General features: G+C 32.1%; 2 long non-coding RNA genes across 2 annotated transcripts; both read right to left on the bottom strand.

Moving 5' to 3' along the window:
• Positions 1-456: 456 nt before the first annotated feature.
• LOC110698373 lies at positions 457-1,184 on the bottom strand. The gene is made up of 2 exons (XR_002506741.1): positions 886-1,184; positions 457-775 (listed from the first exon to the last, which is right to left on the bottom strand). It is a non-coding gene; the product is annotated as an uncharacterized LOC110698373 (long non-coding RNA).
• A 3,553-nt stretch (positions 1,185-4,737) lies between these two features.
• On the bottom strand, positions 4,738-6,448 carry LOC110724180. The gene is made up of 2 exons (XR_002511885.1): positions 5,906-6,448; positions 4,738-5,088 (listed from the first exon to the last, which is right to left on the bottom strand). It is a non-coding gene; the product is annotated as an uncharacterized LOC110724180 (long non-coding RNA).
• Positions 6,449-7,823: the final 1,375 nt, after the last annotated feature.

The following is a 7,823-nucleotide window of genomic DNA, read 5'->3' as shown; positions in this document are numbered from 1 at the left end:
ATTCAGGTCAGGTTAGTAACAAGTCGGGTTAAATTTGGGTTTTGACGGGTTAAAACGGGTTTGGGTCAATTTCGGTTCAAGTCGGGTTCGGTTGAGGTCAATAATTTACGGGTTACATTCGGACCGGGTCATCTCCAGGTCAGTTCATGTAATCATGTTCGGGTACGGGTCTCACATACTCGGGTCAACTCGAGCCTAGGGTTGGTTTCAGGTCGGGTTTGAGTCACCATTTTTTCGGGTTCAGATGGGTCGGTTAATAATCGAGTTTGAGTTGGTATTTCGGGTCGGATCAACTTTTGACAGCGATACATTTAGAATTAGAATAATTTATACTTGTATAGTTGTATTTTGTATTGAAACCACATTACTCTGCTAGTCCGCTGGTACATGAAGACATGATTTGCTTGGTTAGATTATTAGAAGTCAGCGGCCTTAAAGAAGTTAATACAAATTAAATTCAAAGGCAACAAAGTTTCTTGTATATATCTTTCGTATTTCTTGCAATACAATGTCTCAACTTTATTTGTCTATATTAATTATTCTTACATAAACATAGTCCTAATTATGATACATAATCAGGTAAATTTGTATCATATATCCGGGGTTCAATTCGAAACCCTTCAAAGAACTCTCGGAACATAGATTATGTATGTACAAATGAAATCGTAGTTATTAATGTCTAATTATGTGAACCAGGTTTTCCCGGGTTAGTTTTTGGCGTTGGTGGTTTCTTTATATTGAGCTTCCGCGTTGTTTTCTTCTTATATGCCTCAACCTACACAATCACACAAACAATAAAACCATTAAAATACGCTCGTTGTATATGATCTATATTAATATATACATACACCAAGCAAAATTTGGTGAAGTTGGTGGAGAACTTACCTTCAAGTTCGAGCCCCACTAACTACAAAATGCATACTTACATTGTGAGTAGTCGAATACGAATAAGATTCGGGGGAGGAGCTGATGATGAGCTTGTTGGGAGTTCTAGGAGAAAAACTTTTATAAAGTTCAGGTTGAGAATAATTCCGCTTGAATTTTCCATCTGCATTTACGCTCAAACTCTTCATTTCCTCGGATTTCCTCATTATTATCTTTTTCCCAAATCCTATTTATAGTACGAGTAGATGTTTTAATGTATGATATCTCCTTTTAGAGTTGGAATATAACTAACTGATAGATTTAATGAATATGGTTTAATTTGGAACGTTTATATAATGGATTTAATGGGGAGTTTAGTTTGGTCAGTGAATCTACGCGTTGAAAGTTTCTCAATGTTAAAGTTTGACTAATCTTGTCGTACTAGGAAAAGTCAAAGGTTGACTATATATATACTAGTAGCTACTTGCTCGACTTTGGTATGTGAAATGGGAGGTTTTTTTTACTTTTCAAGTCTACCAACTCTTTAGATTACTTGAATTTTATGAACAGTCAAATGAATATTTTCATCTTAATTGTTTTTATTGATCAATTTGATTTCTGATTCACATTGATTTGTGCTTATTAAAATCGATGTTTAATATACATAGTCTTGGGTTAATTAGAGTAAACATTTTAAAATTATGATGTCTAAAGCAAATATGATCAGGTTCAACTTTGATCTCTTAATTAAAGTTGTCTAATGAGATTAGAGTTAATGTTTGTCAATATTAGCTGCCTTATAAAACAAAATGTGTATTTGATATACACTTTTATTTTTAACCTGCGTATTTCATAAACATTGTGTTTTTGTGTTAGTTTAGGCCGATATGAGCTTGACAAATTAAACATGCCTATCTACAAAAACCATGTATGTATCAAACACTAAATCAAACGCATTAGAATTCGAAATTCCAAAAATGGATCTGAGTAGCTTATAACCAACTAATTAACAGTTCAATATGAAAATAACTACAACTCTACGAGTACTATCAACGTTCTAACTTCTAAGCAAGCTAGCTTACTATCAACGTGATAACTAGTAAGGTAGCAATTGATATTTATATGCCGAATTTCGCAGTTTCGTACTTTCACAAACGTCACTTGGCAGTGTAATCCCCATGATCAGAAATATCTAATGGCAGATAGAACGAAGATATCTTTTTGGGCATGTTGGATCATATTGAAATTTGCCTCCTTCTGCAAATAAGAGTCAAAATGATTGGTATTATTATCAATACAACAAATGAAGTATATATAAACTAATGTTTCCTTTTTAAATTACAATTAATATTTGGATCCAGACAATGTCTTGATTATGTCATTACAAAAAATTTGTTGTAAAGGTCCTTTTACGAAAATGTGGCATAAAACGTTATTTATCACACTTAGGTTGTGACGAGGGTCCTTTAACCAAATTCCGGCCATTGACTTTTTTTTTCCCAACCAAAAAAACGTTAGGTGCCTTGTACGTATCCATTTAAAATCCATTATCCCCTTTAATTTCTTCATCATTAACATCAGTGTGAAGCCTATTTTGTGAAATAAATCATCGATCAAACTCAAATTCCAGTCCCTCACATGAAGATTGAAGGCAATTGAAGACAAATCGAGCCATGCCACGGGGTAAAGGGATTTTAAGTGTGCACGTGACTTTTTTTGTTCAGAAAAAAGAAGTCAATGGTCGGAATCCGGTCAAGCACCCTCGCCATAACCAAAATGCGATAAAATGACCTTTTGTTTTAGTTTTTTTTTTATTATTTTTTAAAAGGACCTTTACAACAAAAAGACCTACTTAAAAGGATTTTTCTCACAATTTTTCCTTATATTTTACGTATTGTTTTATATTCATACGAAAATAAATATATATCTAAGCCACCGTGACTACATCAATAGTACCATTGATTGGGAGAGTATTGATGTTTGTTGGTGATAATTAGGTTACGATTCTCTATCTCTTTGATGATTTTGATTAAAACACCTGTTTGGGTCCAAGTTACTTCAATTGAGTCAGTCCACAAATGATTCAATTACAAGCCCAAAGGAGGTTCAACGAACTCTCCCAACTCCCAAGCATGTCAAATCAGTCAAAGCACGCCCAGTCAATGTGGCAAGCCCACTCGGCTTAAAGGCCCATTCAAGCTAAATGAGTAAGGTATAAAAGCCTTAGTTCTCTCTCTCTACATTCATTTTCTCTCTCTCTACATTAATTCAGATTAAGCCTCAAACAATTAATTCTCTTACATACTCCCTCCGTTTTTAAATACTTGCTCCATTTCTCCATTTAGGAGAAAGTAATATAATATGGAGATAATGGGGTTGGTAAAAGAATAAAAAATTGTAGAAAGTATTGGAGAGAATTGGAGGAAAGAGAATATATGTTAGGTCCGCTAGGTGAAAGAAATTAATTAATTATTGTAAATACTTTCCAAATAAGGAAAAATGGAGCAAGTATTTAAAAACGGCCGCAAATGGAAAGTGGAGCAAGTATTTAAAAACGGAGGGAGTAACTTTCTTTGTAGTGACTTCGAAATCGTAGGGGCCTTCCTTAGTACATCCCCCGAGGCCAATTTATGTGTGTTTGATGTGCGGAAAACCCTCATCTCAGTCATCACTTAGGCCGAGTATAATCTTTGGTCCACAGGAAAGGTATGGTCCTGACAAAGGACCCATTGTTTACACCCCCACCATTTTGTATTTTTTGGTGGTAAAATTTGAATTGAATACTCTCTTTTGAAAATTTAACTTTAATCTTTGCAATTTGCTCATCACTGGATATAGAGTAGGAATCATCGTTGCAAGAAGATGAGATGCCGCTATTGTTTTCATCCATAGCCTTGTTGATGTATTTATCTGCTTCACATATCAAAAATAAAAGGTCAAATTTTTTACTTCAACTTCTTGACCAAAACTTGTAACCAAAAAGTAGTTTCTTGAAGTTAATGCCAAGGTTACAGCGTAATCACTTAATGTACCTTGAGGTTTCAAGGTGGAAGTTTGAAAAGAGAGAGGTATATATTGGAAAAGTGAATACCACAAGGTTACTTTTGACCTTTTATTTTTGATATGTGAAGGTCAAATTACTACCGCAAATTAAAAAAGTTGTGAATTACTACCGCAAAATTTTTTAAGATGTTGCGATTACTACCAAACCTCTATTAAACCCAACTATGACGTCATTATATCCCTTGATTATTATTCATCAATAGGTAGAGTATTTATACAAAACCTATGCTCATAAGATAGGAAACAATCTTCCTAAAAGATATACATCTAACCATAAACCCTAAAGATATATTCTCAAAATAATATCTTAACATAAATACTCTAATTAAATATATTATTCTCTTAAATGATATCTACGGAAAATATATCACACATATATTTTCCGATATCTCTAACACCAACCAACTTTTATATCATGATTGTAATTGATTGAGGAGCGGTAGGTTTTCTATTAACTAATTAATTGGCAATGCTAGCCAAATGCGTTTAGTTCATTTTTGTAAAGGAAACGCAAAACAAGCAAACAATAACTCATACTATGTCGAATAGGGTCTTTAGGTAACGGTTTTGCCCTAAAAATAAAAAATGAATGAACTTCATTCCAAGCCTAGCTAGGTGTACAACAGTTATGTGATTAAATTTCACTCCGAAGCAAAAGGCTAACTAAGTATTAGACCTCATTTTTAAACATTAGTAGGATTTTAGGGTTGCATATATCATTATATAAGGTTCAAACAGTGATATTAAACTTATATAATAAGCAAGTCATTATTATTTGGTGAACACTGCATATATAAAACTGGATAAACATTTCTACACAACTAATGAATAGGATAAAAAATCCGAAATTCCAAATGGCTTACACCCAATAAATATAGCTTAAGGGATTAATTGATCTCAACATTCTACACCAATATTAAACCTTAAGAGTCCAACTAACATGCTTAGCTAGCTTACTATCAACATGATGAATAGTAAGGTAGCATCTGAAATTAAGTAATTTACCGAGTTTCATAACATACTCACAAATGTAATTCTGCAATGAGAGATGGTTACAAATTACTCCATATATATATATAACGTATCTAATCAAATGGAGTTAAGAAAATCGTTCACAAAATCTTGTTGGCCATCTTGGCTTACATTGAAATTTGGCTCCGTCTGCAAATAGAATGAAATATGATATGTTATCAATAGCTCAATAAACACTAAGCATATGGGTCGTCAATGATAAAGATCTTGCTAATGAGCCCCGGGGCGTTGAATAAAGATTTAAAATATTGCCTAAAATGGTATTAATTTAGGAAAGCATGACAAAATCACACGTCGATCGATGTAATTAATGTTCATTTTAATTTAATCTTTCTACTTTAACTAGCTTATCCAACGCCCCTGGGACGTTTGTTAGCTTTTGCATTTGAATATATATAGGCAAAAGGATATTACCACACTAAAACCAATTGGCAATAGTAGGAGTAAAAAAAAAACACACACACACACAACCCATACCTGGTGCGAATTAATTCCACTTTGAAGGAGGGGCGGATGAGATTCGAACCCGTGACTTTTGTGTCACGCTGGCTCCGATACCATGTTAGAGGACCAATTCAACCAAAAGCTTAAGCTGATGGTTGAGGCCCAAGAATATGTTTTATACTCTATCATAGGCATTAATTGGTCAAAACCTTACGTTGTCATATTTTGGGCATTTATTTTGAAACAGAGTGAGTTATAATTACTCGGTACTGTATTACTACAGTACTCCATGAATGGACAAAAATGAAAATTTGATCGTTGCAAGTTCCAAAAACAATGTAAGGAAAACAGAGATTTTGCAAGCTCGGAACAAGTTTAGGGCTCAGTTATCGGTTACTCCATAAAAGTTTTCTAGTACTCCGCACACTATAATTTCTAGTTGACCAAATGTGTTAATATAATACGCATTTATTTAAATTTTTAGGAAGATAAACTAACATACCTGAGCCACCATAGTTACATTAAAAGTTGAACCACCATTGAGTGGAATAGCATTGTAGTTGGTGATACTTAGGTACGATTCTCTATCTCTTGGATGATTTTCACCATAACACCATTTTTTATCTCTTGGTTGAAAAAATTGAATAAGACGCTCCCTTTCACAAATCTAACTGTAACCTCTCGGGTTTGTTCATCTTGAGATATAGGATATGGATCATCGTTGCAATAAGATGAGATGGTGTCATCGGCGTTGCAAGAAGATGAGATGTTGTCATCGTTGTTGCAAGAAGATGAGATGTTGTCATCGTTGTTGCAAGAAGATGAGATGTTGTCATCATTGTTGTTGCAAGAAGATGAGATGTTGTCATTGTTGTTGTTGCAAGAAGATGAGATGTTTCATTGTTGTTGTTGCAAGAAGATGAGATGTTGTCTTTGTTGTTGTTACAAGAAGATGAGATTTTGTCATCATTGTTGCAAGAAGATGAGATGCCATTTGCGTCCATATTGTTAATATTTGTTTATCTGCTTCACATATCAAATTAATTACACAGTTAAAATTTTTAACTTCAAGTGACCAAAAAGTAAATTGATTCTGGTTTTTTCGTTGAATTTTTGTTTTTAGATGGCATGTAGAGAAATACAAAAGTTTACGCAACAACACACAACAATATATACGCAGTAATATACATTGAAAACTCACTTTATAAATTTAATTGAAGAAAGTATAGACTTAAACTTTGAAAGCATACTAGATTAGATTCCGTGCCATGCACGGTGATCTTTATAAATAGTTATATATTATTGATTGAGAAATATTATAATCATAAATTAGTCAAGAAATAATAAAAGTTTGTGATATGTTAATTTGATATTTGCAATTTTAATTGTAGCTTCCAATACACAACTAAAACAAAGTAGGCAAAAAATCTAAGTAATATTTTTTTGGTATATATTGCCCAATTTTTTTTTAGAAAAATTTATGAATAAATCTTTTATTTTAAATATAATAATTATTATGTGGCAATATAGAATATGTAAAAAAAATGATTTTTGTAAATGATTTGTTTCTTTAATTAAAATATTTTTTAAAAAATTCGAAAAAAAAAAAACTAAGGACACACCAGGGGATGACACGTTTTTTCGCTAGTGTGTCTTTTAGTATATAGTATTGATTTTTTTTTTGAAAAATTTATGAATAAATCTTTTATTTTAAATATAATAATTATTATGTGGCAATATGGAATATGTACAAAAAAAATATGATTTTTGTAAATGATTTGTTTCTTTAATTAAAATATTTTTTTAAAATAAATAACTAAGGACACACCAGAAGATGACATGTGTCATCGCTAGCGTGCCTTTTAGTATATAGTATTGATGATTCGTATATATTGTATGGTGAGATGTCTCATTCTAACCATTTATTTAGTTTAATCCTGACCCATCCATTCCTACCACGCACCAATCATAATAGTTTTCTAATAATCATTTTATTAACTTATCTTCCTTCCTTTCAAAAAATTAGAAAAAAAAAATGAAAAAAAAAGGTTATCTTCCTTTTCTTCAAGGCTATCAAAGTTGATTTTTTCTTTCCATTGATAAACTTTGATTTTCTCTAGCTGTTAAAAAAAAAATCATCAATGAATCTATTTCATCTCCTTTAACCATAAAATTAAGAAAAGATTTTAACAAAAAAAAAAAAAGGGTTAATTCACTGGTAAACCTAATGCTCTAATTTTTTAATTTCTTTGATGGAGAAGTTCAATAATGAACCTAGTACACATGTTTTATGTTTATATCTATACTATAGTCTATAGATATACAAAAAAGAGCGAGGTTCATTAATGAATTGATCATTGATACCTGCAATGATACATGTCTATACGTACTATGGATTGAAGAAAGGAGTATCATTAGTG

Source organism: Chenopodium quinoa, unplaced genomic scaffold, assembly GCF_001683475.1.
Source record: "Chenopodium quinoa cultivar QQ74 unplaced genomic scaffold, ASM168347v1, whole genome shotgun sequence".
NCBI classification, from domain to species: domain Eukaryota; kingdom Viridiplantae; phylum Streptophyta; class Magnoliopsida; order Caryophyllales; family Amaranthaceae; genus Chenopodium; species Chenopodium quinoa.
This window is presented reverse-complemented; position numbering and strand designations above follow the sequence as displayed.